Below are 19,227 nucleotides of genomic sequence, written 5' to 3'. Positions count from 1 at the left end.
GATTTTATGCAGACTTTCACAGCATTTGCTCTCCCAGCCTGCTCATTGTTCTTCAGCTGGCATTGGCCTTCTCCTACCTGCACTGTATATGGAGAATTGCAGTATCCACATGAGGTGATGCCCTCTGGGTGCCTCACAGCTGTAATACTGATGTAGGTGTCCATCCATTGGCACACCATATAAAAGCTTTGTTGGGGTGTTTGTGTTCTCCTTTGGTCCTCTTGTGTTGGATGATGCTGTTTTGGCTATATAGGGACCTACACTTGTCTCTGAAATCTGGAAACAGAGCAAATGCCAGACACATCCTCAAAGCCAGATAGCCATATCTGATGAATGCTTTTGAGAATGCAGGGATCTCAAAGCCTTCAAGCAGCCCATTTTGTCTGTAGGTACCTGGGAAGTGTCTCAATATATTTCTGTGTATTACATTTTCCCAGGAAAAGCAAATGTAGTAATCTCCAGATGTTGTTGGACTACAACTCCCAATATGACTGACCACTGACTCGACTGGCTAGGACTGATGGGAACTGGAGTCCAACAACATTTGGAGCACACCATGTTGGCTACTCTTCAGGAACCGTTCAGAAGGCATTAGTGCATGCTTCTTGCTATTTGTATGGAGAATGATATGGAGTGATTTCATATCACAAACAAAAATGTATGAAAAGGAATTTATATGAGTAAGTAGTAGCAGTAGTCATTGTCATGCTAACAGTATAAAACATTTCATTTTGTCTATTTCCTTAATTTGTTTCTGTTATCTCTTAGTGCTCTATTGTTCCATCAGCCAAGTAAGCTGCATTAAAATTATATATCCACAGATAACTGGCTTTTCAATCAGAACTGTTTGCCATTCATTGCATGTTCAGAATATTAGGAATTATGCCATGACAATGAAAACAACTTGCTATTGTCTGAGACGCCTGTAAAAATAACAGGATGCAAAATGTTATAATGAACTCCACAAGAGCTGGAGAGTGAGATGCAGGGCATGCTATTTAACCTTGAAAAAAATCAGGGTTTGTGTCATCGGGGAAAACAGCCAAATTATTCATGAGTGTGACAAAGAGATGGTAAATGTGTGGACTTAAGCATGTCAAAACAATACTGGGAGAAAATCGTTATCTCAGTCTTTGATATCAGTGCTATGTCCTGTTTAAAAAGTATATTATCATTAACATTATCATTGTCGTTGTTGTTGTTGTTGTTATTATTATTATTATTATTATTATTATTATTATTATTATTATATCCCGCCCTTCTTCCCAGAAGGCGCCCAGGGCGGCAAACAAAAACATTAAAAGCAATTTAAAACACCTTAAAATAAAATACTTTAAAACATTAAAACAAATCATCTTTAAAAACATATTAAAACAAAACATCTTTAAATAACATTTTGACAGAATATATTTTGTGATAAATCTTGGAGTTTTAAATACTTCTAAGATTTATTTGTTTCCATATAGCCTGGAATCGTCCAGTAATTCAAATATATTGGAATAGTATTTGGAATCTTAGTTTAGAAATGATTAGGTATCTATTGCCAAATGACCCCAAAATATTATTATTTGTAAGTTATAGTTCTAGAGCTAGATTTGGTAACTGTTAAATTATTGATAGTGATTGGTTTGAAAGGATCTGGAACATCACTGAAACGTACATGTTTCAGGAAAGAGAAAAATGGGCAAATAAATAGATTTATTGAACATTGGTCAATCTTTATTATGTTTAGGAATGATAATTTCCAGGACAACATACCATTTATTTACAATGTGGTAATATAATATTGTTTATGTAAAGTATCTTTTCATATATTACTTTATATTATTTCTTCACATCACATTATATATTATGCTAAATATATATTTATTTTATATTACCTTACATGGCTGTAAAGTCAAAACTATATATAAATATAATAAGTTCTGCCCTGGGCTCCTTTGGGAAGAAGGGCGGGATATACATTTAAAAAAACAAATAATAAAGGACATTAAAAATCTTGGAAAGAGAAATCTATCATTTATTTATTTAAAATATTCATCCTTTACCTTTTAGCTAAAATTCTCCAAGGGGCTACTTTATAACATTTTATTTTATATTGATAAAATAATAAAACTAGCAGTGTTCCTCTCCTCGATTTATGCCTGCTGGGCTGCATAGGATCGTTCCTAAACTAACTTGTGTTGGTGGAACACAGTGCTTGTCTGGTGTGTGTGAGAGAGAAATCACATCATCATCGCAATACCCTTGTGTTGATGGGACTTTAGTGCAAAGGGAGAAATAAAGTGGATATGGCAGGACAGGAGTGGAAGTGAATCAGAATCCTGTGCTCACTGAATTCCCAAGACAGCTTAATGGCATAACTGCAAAAGAGACGACCTATTAAAACGCCTCCCAATGGAGTCAGTGGAAAGCCTAAAGGACAGCCCCCCCTGCCTCACTCTGCCCCATCAGAGATTGTGATTTGGAATAACTGGAGTCAATCGTGGCACAACACCAGGAGTATGTACGTCTCAGCAAGAGAACACAGCTCATATGTAAGACATGTAGCAAGGACAAGGTCGGCTCCAGATGTGAGCCTCTCTCTAGCCAAATGCCACCTAATGGAGTCACCATTGTGCCCCCCCCAAGTAGCTGTGTGCTAGTACTGCTAGTATCTCTATGTCCACAGTAGCACCACTGCAATCTGGTGATGCAGGTCACTTGACAGATGCCCAAGTGCTGCTGCCTGTCCTGGGCATGGGGCTACATTGCTGTGGTTTCATATCTAGAGAATTGGGGATACACACAAGTGGGAACTTAAGTGAAGGGTATGTGAAAGGAAGCATTTTACACAAAGTGTGCAGCCAGAAATGCTTCCTTGTTTGCAGAGCTTGGAAAGGTTACTTTTTTGAACTACAACTCCCATCAGCCCAATCCAGTGGCCATGCTGCCTGGGGCTGATGGGAGTTGTAGTTCAAAAAAAGTAACTTTCCAAGCTCTGCTTGTTTGATATCTGGAAGGGGGTGCTTCCTGGCATAAATCCAACAAGTGCAATAAATCTCTTGTGTGGATATTTTCATTATATAGTTTAGTCACTAGATTTGGTTGTATCTGGGTGGAGTTAGGAGTTTCCTGTATTGGTTCTGTTCTTTTTGGGGACAGATAATAATGTTCTTGTTTAGTTTCCCAGCTGATGTATCCTCTAAATCAGTCTTCTTCAACCTTGGTTCCTGAGATGTTATTAGACTACTACTCCCATCATCCCTGATCATTGGCTAAGTTAGTTGGAGATAATGGGAACTGTAGTCTAACAACATGAAGAACACTGCTCTAAACCTTCCATGACATCTTCCACCTCGTACTGATGAAGGTAATAGAGAACACAGCCATCTCTGTTGGTAAACGTCACGCACTTCACTTATTGCCACTTCTGATCAACCACTCGTGATTAATTTTTCCTTGCAGGATCTGGGCTATTGTATATTGAGCAGAACAAATTGTGACTCAATGTTCAATGCATCTCCGGTGGTTGTTTGGGTGAATATGGTCTTGATGACCACATGATCTCTTCCAAAAGCTAAGCCACTATATGTGTAGACATCAGAACTATCACTGGAAGGGTGAGAAGTCAGGCTTTTGTGTCGGGCTTGTCTACATGCAGACGTTTCCTATAACTGTAGATCTTGACAGAAATAAAATTATTAAAAACAGATGCCATAGGTAACCTTCAAAGAAGTGCCATTTCTCCCTCTTCAGTAATGTTGCCTTACTTCTAAGATGGCTGTGGTTTAATGAAAGAATGAAAAGTGCAGAAAAATCAATAAACGTTTCAAGGTGTTGACCATTGAACCGCACTGTCACTGAGTCTGTTTTCCATCAAGTCTGCAAAACTGTAACTAGGGGGAGTTATGTCTTAGCCCAGTCTGGGAACGGACTGCCAAGGCCGTTGCTATGGTAACCATCTGATAGACTGGGAAAGTTCTAACAGAGTCTGTAAGTTGTGTCTTCTGAATATTGTCTCTGAACTGTAAGGCTGGTCTTCTGTGTATTGCCTCTGAACTGAGAGGTTGTCTTCTGTGTTTACCCCCAGAGGGGGGGGTGACTGAAGAAACTCTACATGTATTTACTCTTAAGCCTTAAGCCATAATGTCTTAATAAAAGACTCTTAACATGCTCTAATGTTCGGAAGAAGTTTCTTGCTCAACTTAACTCCAACGTAATGTATGCTGTTTCACGCAACAACGCACACACATCAACAGGGATTATGGGCCCAGATCCACAGCACATTACACGGGAGTAAGTTGCTGGTCTGAACTGCAGACGGAGTTCCAGAGGGCAGCTTGATTGATTGTACCAGACGGAGGTGAGCAACATGGCTGTAAACCTGTCTGGGGGAGGCTTGCCGATGGAACGGCTTAATGAAAAGAATTATGGCAGCTGGAAGCCGAGGATGCGGGCTTTGCTGATAACAGGATTTATGGGACATTATAGATGGACCACCCCCGGCGGTATTGACCGCGGCCTGGAAGCGTCGAGACCAGAGGGCGTAGGCGTTTATAATCTTGGCTCTATCGGATTCTCAACTGATGTGTGTGAGAGATGAGCCGTCAGCTAAACAGATGTGGGACGCGTTGCAGGATTTGTCCCAGGAATGGCAGCGGAGGCAGGAGGCGCAGAGAGCCGAGCCGATGGAAGCTGTCAGAAGCAAGGAGGAGAAAAATGCCGAACTGGAGGAGGCAGCCGAAAGCAAACAGGATTACAAGCAGCAGCTGTTAAAGGCTTGTTATGCCTGTGGGGCTTGTGGGCATCTCCGAAAAGACTGTGCAATCAAGCGAAACTCCAGGGACGGAGGCTTGAAGCAGGGAAGTGTGAACTTTGTTTGTAAACAGAAGTCTCAAGATTTAGCACCTGTTAACTGGATTCTTGACAGAGGTGCAAGCCATATATTAATTAAAGACAGAAGTTTGTTTTACACTTCAGAAAAGGTGCAGGATTTTGTGCAACTTGCAGATGGATCGCACAAACGGGTGGAAGCCCGAGGACTGGTGAGATTTAATAAACTTGGGATAATGTCAGAATGTTTGTTTGTTCCGGAATTGGCTCATAATATTTTATCAGTTCAAAAACTGATGAATTCTGGGTATTGTGTCACATTTGATAGAGGAAAATGTTTTCTGCAGAGAAGAGACAAAGTTGTCTGTCAGTGTTTTATGACACAAGGGATGTTTAGAATGACCGTGGGTGTGAAGTGTGCTGATGCCTTGAGTTTAATGGGGCGGAAAGAGAATGACAGTCAGGGCTGTAAACAGACTGCTGTTGTGACACCGTCGGCATTAACCATTCAAATGAAGCACGTGGAATGTGCGGAACCAACCTCATTGAATGAAATTAGGCTGATGCCTGAGGCAGAGAAAAATAAGTGGCAACAGGCCATGCAGGAAGAATTGAAAGCCATGGAACAGAATGGCACGTGGACATTAGTAAATTTACCTATGGGGAAAAAGGCCATAGGTTGCAGATGGGTGTTTAAGAAGAAGAAAGCAAGTTCCGGGGAAGTACAGAGGTACTAGCCATGATGGCTGTGCTCTGCCATCCTAGTCAGAGGCAGCATGCTTCTGAAAACCAGTTGCCGGAAGCCTCAGGAGGGGAGAGTGTTCTTGCACTCGGGTCCTGCTTGCGGGCTTCCCCCAGGCACCTGGTTGGCCACTGTGAGAACAGGATGCTGGACTAGATGGGCCACTGGCCTGATCCAGCAGGCTCTTCTTATGTTCTTATGTTTTTATGTTCTTACAGGGCACGTTTGGTTGCCAAGGGATTCACCCAGCAGCATGGGACAGATTATGATGCTGTTTTCGCCCCGGTTGTGAAACATGAGTCCATTTGTGTGCTGCTGAAGCTGGCAGTGATGCAGAACATGAGTGTAAATCACTACGATATAGGGACGGCATTCCTACATGGTGATTTAAGAGAGGAGATATATATGGAACTACCTCCGGGTTCTGTGTCAAAGGAAGGGTTCGTGTGTAAACTGCATAAATCAATATATGGACTGCGGCAAAGTGCACGCTGCTGGAATGAGAAATTGGACAGAGTGTTGCCTGGAATGGGATTCCAAAGATGCAAGGCAGATCCATGTGTGTATATAAAGAGACAGGGGATGAAAACCACGTTCTGTGCAGTTTACGTTGATGACATCATGTATTTTTATCATGAGCAGCAAGAGGAACGAGAATTTAATGAGCAACTGGGCAGGCAGGTGGACACAAAGAATTTGGGGCCTGTCACACACTATTTAGGCACGGATATTGTGCGCGCAGAAGACGGAAGCATAACATTGAGTCAGGAAAGTAAAATAAATCAGATCATAGAAGAATGCAACATGACAGAATGCAATGTTGTGAAGACTCCAATGGTTGTGGCTTTCCAACAGAATGTGCAGGAGACGCCCTGTACAGAACCTGAGAAGTACAGGCGCATAATAGGGAAATTGCAATATTTGGTGAAGGTGTCTTGCCCAGACATATGTAATGCAGTCAGTATTTTAAGCCGGAAGGTAGAGCATCCTTCAGAGGCTGACTGGCAAGGGATTAAAAGGATAGTGTGTTATCTGAAAGGCACGAAGACAAAGAGTCTGGTTTTGTCAGGAGCAAAGACAGGAGGTCTTGAATGTTTTGTGGATGCAGATCATGCAGGGGAACTGAGCAGTCGTAAGTCAACCTCTGGCATAGTTGTGATGTGGCACGGGTCATGTATTGACTGGAGCAGCAAGAAACAAAATGTGGTGGCAACCTCAAGTGCAGAAGCAGAGTATGTGGCTCTATCACAGGCCTGTAATGAGCTACAATGGTTCGCAATGCTCATGCAGGAGATAGGCATTGATATGCAATTTCCGATTACTGTATATGAAGACAATCAGACCTGCATAAAGATAGCCACATCAGAAGCTCATACCAAAAGAACAAAACATATTAGTGTCAGATACTTTCACGTAAGGGATTGTGTGTAGCAGGGGTTTGTTAACCTAACATTTTGTGACACTAACAACATGGTGGCTGACATAATGACCAAGCCTTTGTGTGAGGAGAAATTTGGCAAACTGGTGACAAGGCTTGGAATGAGCCAAAGTTTGATTGAATAAAGTTCTAGCTAAATGTATAGAGATGTTCTGAAATGTACTGTAATGTACTGAGATGTAATTCTGAACTGTACTGAAATGTATTGCAAGATGTATTGGAGAAATGTATTGTTGTTATTGTTGTAATGAATTACAGACATAATGGGAAAATGGGGGGATTGTTGACCATTGAACCGCACTGTCACTGAGTCTGTTTTCCATCAAGTCTGCAAAACTGTAACTAGGGGGAGTTATGTCTTAGCCCAGTCTGGGAACGGACTGCCAAGGCCGTTGCTATGGTAACCATCTGATAGACTGGGAAAGTTCTAACAGAGTCTGTAAGTTGTGTCTTCTGAATATTGCCTCTGAACTGTGAGGCTGGTCTTCTGTGTATTGCCTCTGAACTGAGAGGTTGTCTTCTGTGTTTACCCCCAGAGGGGGGGGGTGACTGAAGAAACTCTACATGTATTTACTCTTAAGCCTTAAGCCATAATGTCTTAATAAAAGACTCTTAACATGCTCTAATGTTCGGAAGAAGTTTCTTGCTAAACTTAACTCCAATGTAATGTATGTTGTTTCACGCAACAACGCACACACATCAACACAAGGTGCACATAGCACTAAGTGGCTGCTCTTTTCCCAGCATTGCTCAACTCACTGGCTGGCAGAGAGCTGCAAACAAAAACACACACCCATGAAGCCCCACAAATTATATAGACAGTGTACCACAGTGTGAGAGAAGAGTGTGGGGCTAGGAATGGAGAAATTCAATTCAGTTTACATTTAATGCTGAATCTATCAAATTCAAACTTTCTGAAACAATGAGAGAACCAAACCACAGCCAACCTTCAAAATTTGCACTTATCCAAATTTTGCAATGCAGCTCTCCAACCAATGTTTACAAAAATGCCTATATTAGGGGAAAGTCTGCATAACAATGTCTATATTAGTGAAAATAATACCCAACAATGCTTTATATTTGAGAATTTGCTTGCAAAAATATGTGTGAGTCAAAACTTTATACAAAAATGTTTTTATTTGGTCTCTTGGATGACACTGATTATCTCGATCCGTTTCAATCTGGTTTTAGGCCTGGGTTTGGTACCGAAACAGCCTTGGTCGCCCTGTATGATGACCTTTGTCGGGAGAGGGACAGGGGGAGTGTGACCCTGTTGATTCTCCTTGATCTCTCAGCTGCTTTTGATACCATCGACCATGGTATCCTTCTGGGAAGGCTCACGGAGTTGGGAGTTGGGGGTATTGCTTGGCAGTGGCTCCGCTCCTACTTGGTGGGTCGTCAACAGAAGGTAGTGCTTGGGGAACACTGCTCGATACCCTGGACTCTCCATTGTGGAGTCCCACAGGGATCGGTACTGTCCCCCATGCTTTTCAACATCTATATGAAGCCGCTGGGTGCGGTCATCAGGAGTTTTGGAGTGTGTTGTCACCAGTACGCTGATGACACGCAACTCTATTTCTCCTTTTCATCTTCCTCAGGTGAGGCTGTTAACATACTAAACCGTTGCCTGGCCGCGATAATGGATTGGATGGGAGCTAACAGACTGAAGCTTAATCCAGACAAGACCGAGACGCTGTTAGTGAGTGCCTTCTCTGCCTAGATGGTGGATGTTCACCCTGTTCTGGATGGGGTTACACTCCCCTTGAAAGAACAGGTTCGTAGCTTGGGAGTTCTCCTCGACTCTTCCCTGTCTCTTGAGGCTCAGGTAGCCTCAGTGGCACGGAATGCTTTTTACCATCTTCGATTGGTAGCCCAGCTACGTCCCTATTTGGACAGTGACGACCTCGCCTCAGTCGTTCATGCTCTGGTAACTTCTAGATTGGACTGCTGCAATATGCTTTACGTTGGGCTGCCCTTGAAGATAGTTCGGAAACTACAGTTAGTCCAGAATGCAGCGGCCAGATTGTTGACGCGGACCAGAAGGTCCGCTCATATAACACCTGTTTTGGCCCATCTGCACTGGCTTCCTATTTGTTTCCGGGCTAAATTCAAAGTGCTGGTTTTGACCTATAAAGCCTTACACGGCATGGGACCGCAATACCTGGTGGAGTGCCTCTCCCAATATGAAACTACCCGTACACTGCGCTCAACATCTAAGGCCCTCCTCCGAGTTCCATCTCATCGAGAAGCTCGGAGGGTGGTGACTAGAAATAGGGCCTTTTCAGTTGTGGCTCCCGAACTATGGAATGGTCTGCCTGATGAGGTGCGCCTGGCACCGACGCTGCTATCTTTTCGGCGCCAGGTGAAAACCTTTTTATACTCCCAGGCATTTTAAAGTGTATTTTACAGTATTTTAGCATTATTTTGTATTTTTGACGTTGTTTGGTTCTTGTATTGTTTGTCTGTTTTTGGTTTTTGATTCATTGTACTTATTGTATTTATATATTGTACTTGTTTTTATTTTATGTACACCGCCCAGAGAGCCTTCGGGCTTAGGGCGGTATATAAATTAAATTAAAAATAAATAAATAAATAAATAAATTCACTCTAAAATGCTGAAGAATTTTCATGAAGGTTTGTTTTAAAAAAAACCCACACATTTCTGCAGAAAGATTGGAAAAATGAGAAATGGAGAGAACTGAAATTGACAGATCCTCCTATCCCTAAGGTGGGGACCAATGCTTTTTGTTTTTTAATTATTTCCCAAGCTAGATAGACTCAATTAACGGTAAAGCCTCATCGACAATGCAATCCTATCCAAGTTAACTCTGATGTTAATCTCCCTATGTCCAATGGGTTTTACTCACTAATATGTATGTTTCTAGGGGTAAGCCTTTATGAGTACAATGAATGCCTCTGAGTAAACATGCTTTGGTCTGTACTATTAAGCATTTTTTCTGAGCTTTCTGAGCAAGTAGTGTAATATGATGCAAAACTGAAGTTTTCATTTAAAAGGACATTTTTTATATCTGAGCACTTAAAAAATATATATATATAATTTTGCAGCTGAATAGGTTGTTTTTACTGCTGCTATTTTTGTGCTCCTATTTCCATTTTTGTCAGAGCCAGAAGGGATGGGACCTTACTGTTCTCACGGTTCTCTTTTTCATGTCATCATCATACTATATACAGCAGAGGTGAGGAAGCTGTGACCCTCAGTATGCTGCTGGATTCCAACTCCCATCAGCCACAGCCAGCATGGGCAATGGTCAGGGATGATGGGAGCTATCATTAGGGATGGAAGGAGGCAGCGATTACTGTTCTGACCTGTGATTTTCACTGTCACTGCTGCAGTTCAGTTTCCACCAAATACAAATTTGTCTTGCTATCTACTATTAAGTTACATAACTATTATGTAACTTACATAGCATATATTCATTTCAGTGAAAAGGAAATGTCAAAAAAATGTAAAAAACGGTCAGGAATTGCATATTGTTTATAGACCTTAAAAAACTTCAACGTCGATGTGAACAAACACAGGTCGCATTCACATGACTGATTTCCTTTCCTGACCACAGACCAGCATGCAAATGGCAGCAGTTTCTGCTTCATTTTCCATTTTGTAAGAATTTTCTGACATCCCTAGTTGTAGGCCAGCAACATCTGGAAAGCCACAGCTTCCCTGTGTCTGGCATGCAGATGTGAGCAAGAAGCTAAAGTTAGCATTGGGAATGCTGCCCGTTTAAATGCATAGTCAGCAAATGTAGAATGCAGAAGCAGAAAGTGAAACTGTATACACACCATTTCTTGTAAATGGGCTGATTTCGGGGAAATGGGAACGTGCGTAAGTTTAACTTTCGATACGTAAGGATGCAAGCTGATAAAGGGGCTGGCTGCGTCCAGCATAAGCAGAACCAGCTTTGCTGCTTCTCCTCTTGCAAGAGCATCAATAAACTTGGCTTTGCTTTATAAAGACTTGTTTCGTCGCTTTCATGTTTATTGGAATCTTGTGACGTGGGAACGAGCCTTAGCCTGTCAATAAACAATCTTATTGGGGCGTTATTGGTAACAATTTTGGCGAGCCAGCCAGGAGTTGGTCTTTTCGTGACTCTCTGTGCTCCATTTGGGACCGCGGGGAGCCGGGAAGAGTGCTTTGGACGGTGTTTGTCCGCCCCGAGCCGCGCGGGACCGTGTGGCGCGCCGAGGTATCACCAGGACCACTCCATAGGAAAGCGAAACAAGCAGTTGGTATCCAGTCAGATGACGATCGGTTGAGACTTCGGTGGTGAGTCGCCCTGTTAGGGGCTGTAGCAATCTGAGAGAAAGTGCGTGAATGGTGTGAGCTTGAGACGAGACTCAGTCTCGAAGCGAGAGTGGAGCTCGAGTACCGCGGTTCCCTCACTCCGCGAGGAGCAGGGCCGGGAAACAAGGGAAGCGCCTGTTGTACGTCACTTGTTTGTTTTCCTAGGTTTCGTCTCAGACATCTCCCCGGCAAACAGAGAGGTTGTCGCAACATGGGGAAGGGTGCATCGAAACAGGCGGTTACAAGGACTGGGGGCAGGGCGCTAGGTAGTAAAAAGAAGGGGGGTCGGGGATCCACTCCGTTGGAATGTGTGTTAAACAACTTTTTGGATTTTGAGATTGCTGTTATATCGTCAGCAGGTCCTAGACCTGAGAGGGAGAAGTTGACACAGTTTTGTAGAGTAGACTGGGTTGAATTGGATATTGGATGGCCCCCACAGGGGACATTCCAGCAAAGAAGTGTGAAAATGCTGGTGGACACCCTATATGGCATGTTGCCCGAGGCTGCAGACTCATGGCACTATGCATTGGGATGGAACACCATAAGTAGGGACCCTCCGTTAGAATGTGCGCTGGAAATGGCTATGGCTCAATGTTCTTTAAAGGAAATTAGAGCTATGAAACAAAAGGGCTTGGAGACTATGGACCGGAAAAGTGCAATTCCTGTGTTGGAAGTAAAAGATGAAGCCATTCAAGCATCAGCCCCTCCTCCTTATGTCCCAGTCTCAAGACTAGGATCACCAGCAGGCTTTTCAAAGATGGCTCCTGCAATTATATCTGACCAGGGTGATCTCTTGCCAGTGGGATCCTCAACACCAGCGCTTTTAAGCACCCCTGAACAGGGTGGCCCCTCATTGGATAAGAGCACTTTAGAAAAGATTGATTTAGTTGGCCAGAAGGTGAGTGATTTATTGGACCAGTATGCGTCTTTGGTCCTTGAGGCGGGCAGCCCTGAACACTCACCCGGTTTAATGGCGCAGAGGCTTGAACAAATACAGGTGGCTAGACAAAGGGAAATGCCCCGTCGAAGCGAAGCACCCATGACTCTGAGGAGTGGCACCACACTGCCCCCAACAGCCCAAATGTTTCCAATGCGGCAAGTCCTTGATGGCCATGGGGAATTAGCTTATTTACATGTTCCCTTTACAACCTCTGATTTATTTAATTGGAAAAACCAGATGCCATCCTTAAGAGAGGACCCAGATAAACACTATCACTTGTGGTCCTCTATTTTTGCAACTCACCACCCAACTTGGTCAGATATACAGACCCTGATGAACACCCTCTTGAGTGATGAGGAAAAGACTGTAGTTTTAAGTCAGGCAAGGAAGGTGGCGGCAGAAGATCAGAAGGCGGCTAGAGGTGCTCCAGATTTAGCACCTGATGTCGTTCTCCCTATGAATGAGGTTCCAGACTGCGGCATGCAGCCGGGGCGATGTGCAGACCTGGATAGGTTTAAAAGACTCATTTTAGCTGGAATTAAGAATGCCATTCCTAAGCCTACCAATATGGCAAAGCTGTATGAAATAAGACAGGAGCCCCAGGAAACTCCTTCAGCCTTCTTGGAGAGGCTGACCAGTACAATGAGAAAATACACTCCCCTTGACCCTCAGGGAGAAGAAAACCAACATCTTTTAGTAACCCTGTTTATAGGACAAAGTTGCAATGATATTCGTAGAAAGCTACAGAAAGTGGAAGGAGTGATGGGCATGGGATTAGGACAAGTCGTGGAGATTGCATATAAAGTATATGTGAATAGGGATGAGACAGCCAAAAAGGAAGAGGGCCGAATGATGAAAAAGCAATGCAGTCTCATTGCAGCGGCCATAACACAGGGGACAGGGAGTAGTGTGGACCAACGACCTCGGAGACGCTTGGGGAAAGATCAATGTGCAAAGTGTTTGAAGAGAGGCCACTGGGCCAAAGATTGCAGATCTGGAAAGAAAGAGAATGGGGATGACCAGGCAAGGAAGGGAGACTTTGAAACAGTTTCCCCTTCTGATCCTAGGCCACCATATGTAAGGATTGCCCGAATGGAGCAGGAAGATTCAGAATGAAGGTGGACGGGGTTTGAGGGGGGCCCACAGGAGGAACCAAAAATAAACTTAAAGGTAAATGGGAAGACCTTATCCAGATTGGTAGACACTGGAGCGTCTTTCTCAATGTTACCTCGGGCCGATCCCCGTCATGATCCACCCCTCAGTAGGCATACAGCCACTGTAATGGGAATAGAAGGAAAGAAACAAGTAGTACCCTTGTCGGCCCCCACGATAGTAGGCCTGAAGAGGGGGGACAGGATGACATATATACAACACCAGTTCCTGATGTCTGATCAGTGCCCACTTCCGATTTTTGGCCGGGACCTCCTTAGTAAGTTACAAATTCGTATTGAGTTTCTCGGTGATCAACTTCAAGTGTCAGTGCCCAAGCAACAAGAATGTGCCTTTCAAATGGCCTTGACATGTCACCCAGAAGTTGAGCGGAGGACTGAACTACCCGCTTTGTTATCTGTACATCCTGATGTCTGGGCTCGGAAAGACAACCCCGCCCGGGCAAAGAATGCAGTTCCAGTGCAAGTTCGGTTGAAACCAGGAGTGGCGCCCACACTTGTGAAACAGTTTTCCTTACGACTGGAAGTTCAGAGAAGTTTGAACAAAATGATAGAGACGTTTCTTGAATATGGATGGCTACACCAAACAACCAGTCCACATAACACTCCTGTGTTTGGCGTGCCAAAGGAAGGTCGGCCTGGGCAGTGGAGACTTGTGCAAGACCTACGGATAATAAATGAAAAGGTACTTGAAGATGTACCTGTTGTTCCTAACCCCCATACCCTCCTCACCCATGTACCAGCAACTGCAGTGATATTTACAGTACTGGATCTAAAGGATGCCTTCTTTTTGATACCCCTTCACAAGGATAGTCAAGACCTTTTTGCCTTCCAGTGGGAGGACCCCGAGGTACCCCGAGCCAATCAGCTGACTTGGTCCGTGTTACCCCAAGGGTTCATCAGCTCCCCGTCTGAATTCACAAAAGCCTTACAACATGACATGGAAAAATGGTATCAGTCCCACCCTATCTCAACTCTTCTGATTTACGTGGATAATCTTCTCCTGTGCAGCCCCACGACGCAGGTATGTGAACAAGAAGGAGAACGGTTGTTAAACCACCTGCATGACTGTGGATATTGTGTGTCAAGAGAGAAGGTACAGTGGTGGTCTCGGACAAAGGTCGAACTCTTTCTCCAGAGAGGAAATTGGCCATATGTGCAGTCCCCTCACCACATGACATGAAGTCCCTCAGATCCTTTTTGGGCTTAACGGGATTCTGTAGACAATGGATTCCCGGGTATAGTGAATATGTAGCACCTCTATATGAGCTACTAAAGAAGGACTGTCCATGGCATTGGACTAAAGAATGTGAGAATTCCTTCTTAAAGATCAAGAGAGCCTTACAACAGGCCCCGGCTTTGGCCTTACCTGATGGCAAGAAACCATATCGACTATACGTTTCAGAACGAAAAGGAATGGCAATGGGAGTCCTGACTCAGAAGGTGGGACCGAACCAAGTACCAGTGGGCTATTATTCCTCGAAGCTGGACCCTGTAGCACAAGGATGGCCGGCGTGTTTGAGGATAGTAGCAGCGACTTCAGTAGTTCTAAAGAAAGCTGAGAAGATCATGATGGGCGCGCCGGTAGATGTGTTTGGTCCCCATGACCTTCGTAGAATCCTTGGAGAAGCCGCTTCCAAGGTTCTTAGCCCCAGCCGCCAGACCCAGTATGAACAGCAGCTCCTGGCAAGGCCAGATCTTACCCTCAAGATGTGTAATATCCTCAATCCAGCAACTTTGCTCCCAGAACCAGGGGAGTTGCAACACGATTGTCTAGTAACTTTGGATATGTGTTTTCGGCCTAGAATGGACTTAACTGACTTACCGATAGAAGGGAGACACCTGTTTATTGATGGGAGTTCATGAGTTACGGAAGGAAAACGGCACGCCGGATTTGCTGTATGTGAAAATTTGACAGTCCTACAGAAGGTACAATTGCCACCAAGATATTCGGCTCAAATGGCAGAATTGGCTGCAGCTATTGCCGCCTTACAGTTGTTAAAAGGGCAACAAGGAACAATATACACGGATTCGAAGTATGTATTCCAAACGGCCCATGCCTTTGCCATGATTTGGAAGGAAAGAGGATTCATAAAGAGTGGAGGAAAGCAGATTGAACACCAGGAGTTAATAAGTCAGTTCTTGGATGCAGTTCAAGGGCCAGAGAAGGTGGCAATTGTTCATGTGCTTGCCCATGGAAGAGAAAAGAATCCAGATTGGCGGAAAGCTAACCAACATGCAGACTTGATGGCAAAGGAAGCAGCGATAGATGGGGTTTTGGAGAAGCAACAGGTTGTAGCCCTGGCCGTAACCTTACCTCAAACGACCCCTATGTACTCTTTAAAGGAACAGCAGAGAGCACAAGAACAGGGAGCTAAGTGCCTTTCAAGTGGATGGTGGCAACTAAAGACAGGGCAACTTATTGTTCCCCGTACCCTCCTTCGAGAAGTAGTACAAGAAATGCACCAGCAGACTCACCTAGGGGGAAATGTGTTGGGGGATTTGTTGATTCGTCAGATCATTGCTCCTGGATTGTATGAAGAAACGAAGAGAGCAGTTGTCAATTGCCCCATCTGTGCCGCAACCAACCCCGCTCCAAAGCCCCCTGCGCCTTTAGGGGGAAGACCATGGGCTTATTATCCATTTCAGAGGCTACAAATAGATTTTGCGGAATTACCACGGACTCAAGGATACAAGTATCTCCTGGTAATTATAGACCAATTCACAGGATGGCCAGAAGCTTTCCCAACTCGGAATGCCACAGCATTAGTGGTGGCAAAGACTTTGTTGAAGGAGATCTTTCCCCGATATTCGTTACCAGAGACATTTGAATCTGACCAAGGTCCACACTTTGTTAGCACCATAATTCAAAGTGTTAGTTCAGCACTAGGATTTGAATGGAAGTTGCATACCCCTTGGAGGCCCCAATCCTCCAGCCAGGTGGAACGTGCTAACAAAACAGTCAAGACCTTGTTAACCAAGATTTGCCATGAGACATCTCTGAACTGGGTACAAGCCTTACCTTTAGCTTTGACTATTATGCGAAATACCCCAAGAGGAAAAAGTAAATTGACCCCTTTTGAGTCCCATTTCGGACGCCCACCCATTGAGCCTAGGCCCCAGACAGGGATCTATCAGACACATGGGGACATTGGGTCAAAACAATTAAGAGGATATGTAGTTGCTTTGCAGGATGCTCTGTTTTCTCTTCACAGACACGTTCGGGACTATCAGAGGTTGCCGTTGGCTTTGGCAATTCATCAATATCGTCCTGGCGATTGGGTTCGAGTGAAAAGGTGGAAAAAGGAACCTCTACAGCCATCGTGGGGCCCACCACAACAAATTGCGCTGGTGACGGAGGCTGCAGTTAAGCTGTTTGGAAGCAGCAAGTGGATACACGTGTCCCGGTTAAAAGGAGCGAATCCATCTGTAACCACCAAGGAACCTGAGAAGAGGGTAGCCAAGGACCCTCCATCTGGCGGGGTGAAGGAACAGACACCCGAAGACAAGTGGTTATCGGAAACCGTGCCGGGTTTCGACCTGAAGATCAAGTTGAAGAAACAAAAGGACTGAGATTGGATGGGAGGATCAAGAAAACCCTTCCCTGTTCAGGCTATTAGTGTGCAAGTACCAGGAGACCCCAGAAGGAAGGTTCCAATAACAGTTGTAGACACCTGTGCTAAGGATAAGAGAGTACATTTACACACCATCACTCGAACCTTTCTGAATTCAGTCCCACCTCCAAACATTGATCTTAGGACTGTACGCCTAAGATGAAGCAGCTGGGCATCCTAATTGTTTTAACTTTGGCTCCACTGTGTAGCCCAGAAGAGGAAGTAATAACAATTTGTTCATACAACTCTCGCAGACTGTGGCCAGAGAGTTGAATGTAACCAATTGTTGGGTTTGTGGAAGCCCAAAGGGATATAGAGAGTGGCCATGGGGAGCAATACCCCTGGCACCGAAGTGGTTGTTGAGCAACAGAAGTGAAATACATGTGAACCATAGTGTTTGGCAAGAGTCCCATGAGTGGAACCTTTATGCCCACATGATGGGAGGATATTGCCTCAATCAGACAATTAAGGGAGGTAGATGGATGGGAGAAAGTAAGTGTAATTGGACTTTAAATTGGCAACATTATTGCCTAATGAAAGGATGCCCTGTAACAAATTGTACTCAGTATAAGAACAGATGGAATCGTACGGGAATGGAATATCCAAATGGCACATGGTGTAAGTGTAAACCACAAGCTGATGGTGGAAGCCAATGTGGGTCTCAGTGTCAATGGTTGCCTATAGAACAAGTGATGTGTGGTCAACTTAACCTTACTACTGCAACCCAAATAATGACTCAGGGGTGGCTGTGGAAAAATATGAATGGAACAACGATACACGGATTTCAAAAGTTTTGGACCACTTGGAATGAAACCGAGGATGACCAAGTGTGCCAGTTTAAGAATGATTCTCAATTATGGAGATGTAGCCTAAAACCAGGTACTACATCACAATATCTGACAGGTCCTTTAGGACCCCGGGACACTTATTACATTCCATACAGTAAAGTATCCCCCATTCTGCATAATATGTCTGTTCCTGCATTAAAAGGGCATTATTGGATATGTGGTCTGAGGGCCTACTCAATTTTGCCTGTCAATTGGACTGGTGTATGCTATGTGGGAGTCATCCAACCATATTTTTCATTGAAAGCTGTTCAGTCCCCGTTTTATTTACCTCTGTATGATAAAGTTCGATCTCAGCGATCAATAAATACTAAACTCACTAGCACTGGGGATGCAAACAGTTTTGGGAAGGAATGGCCACCTGAGCGAATTATTGCAACTTATGATCTGGCTACATGGGCTCAGGACAAGATGTATGGATACCGTACTCCCATATATCTCTTAAATCGTTTAATTCGCTTACAAACAGTAGTAGAGATTATTACTAACCAAACTGCAAAAGCTCTAACTTTGTTGGCAGATCAATCCACCCAGATGCGAGAAGGAATCCTCCAGAATCGATTAGCTTTGGGTTACCTCGTCGCGCAGGAAGGCAGAGTCTGCAAGTTGCTCAATTTATCTACCTGTTGCTTAAAAATTGATGATAATGGAGAAATTGTTAAGGGATTGGCCAAAGAAATGAGAGAGATTGCTCATGTCCCAGTGCAAAAATGGGAAGGTTGGAATTTAGGAGATTGGAGCAGTTGGTTTAACTGGTTTGGGGGTATCAGAAGTTTAATTGTAATTGTTATATTAATGCTTTTAGGATGCATGTTATTACCTTGCTTATTACCAATAGTTATGAATGGAATACGGAGTATTGCTGAGAGCGCAGCAACAAGAAGTAGCATGCAAATGTATGGAAAGATCATGTATCAGCAATTAAGTGCTGAGGGAATCTGAAGGAAGAAGCTTTGCTCATGGTACCCATTACAAAGCTTCTTGAGGGGGGAATTGTGAGCAAGAAGCTAAAGTTGGCATTGGGAATGCTGCCCATCTAAATGCATAGTCAGCAAATGTAGAATGCAGAAGCAGAAAGTGAAACTGTATACACACCATTTCTTGTAAATGGGCTGATTTCGGGGAAATGGGAACGTGCGTAAGTTTAACTTTCGATACGTAAGGATGCAAGCTGATAAAGGGGCTGGCTGCGTCCAGCATAAGCAGAACCAGCTTTGCTGCTTCTCCTCTTGCAAGAGCATCAATAAACTTGGCTTTGCTTTATAAAGACTTGTTTCGTCGCTTTCATGTTTATTGGAATCTTGTGACGTGGGAGCGAGCCTTAGCCTGTCAATAAACAATCTTATTGGGGCGTTATTGGT

Source organism: Rhineura floridana, chromosome 9, assembly GCF_030035675.1.
Source record: "Rhineura floridana isolate rRhiFlo1 chromosome 9, rRhiFlo1.hap2, whole genome shotgun sequence".
NCBI lineage: Eukaryota > Metazoa > Chordata > Lepidosauria > Squamata > Rhineuridae > Rhineura > Rhineura floridana.
The sequence above is the reverse complement of the archived record's forward strand: the minus strand, read 5'-3'. Positions refer to the sequence as shown.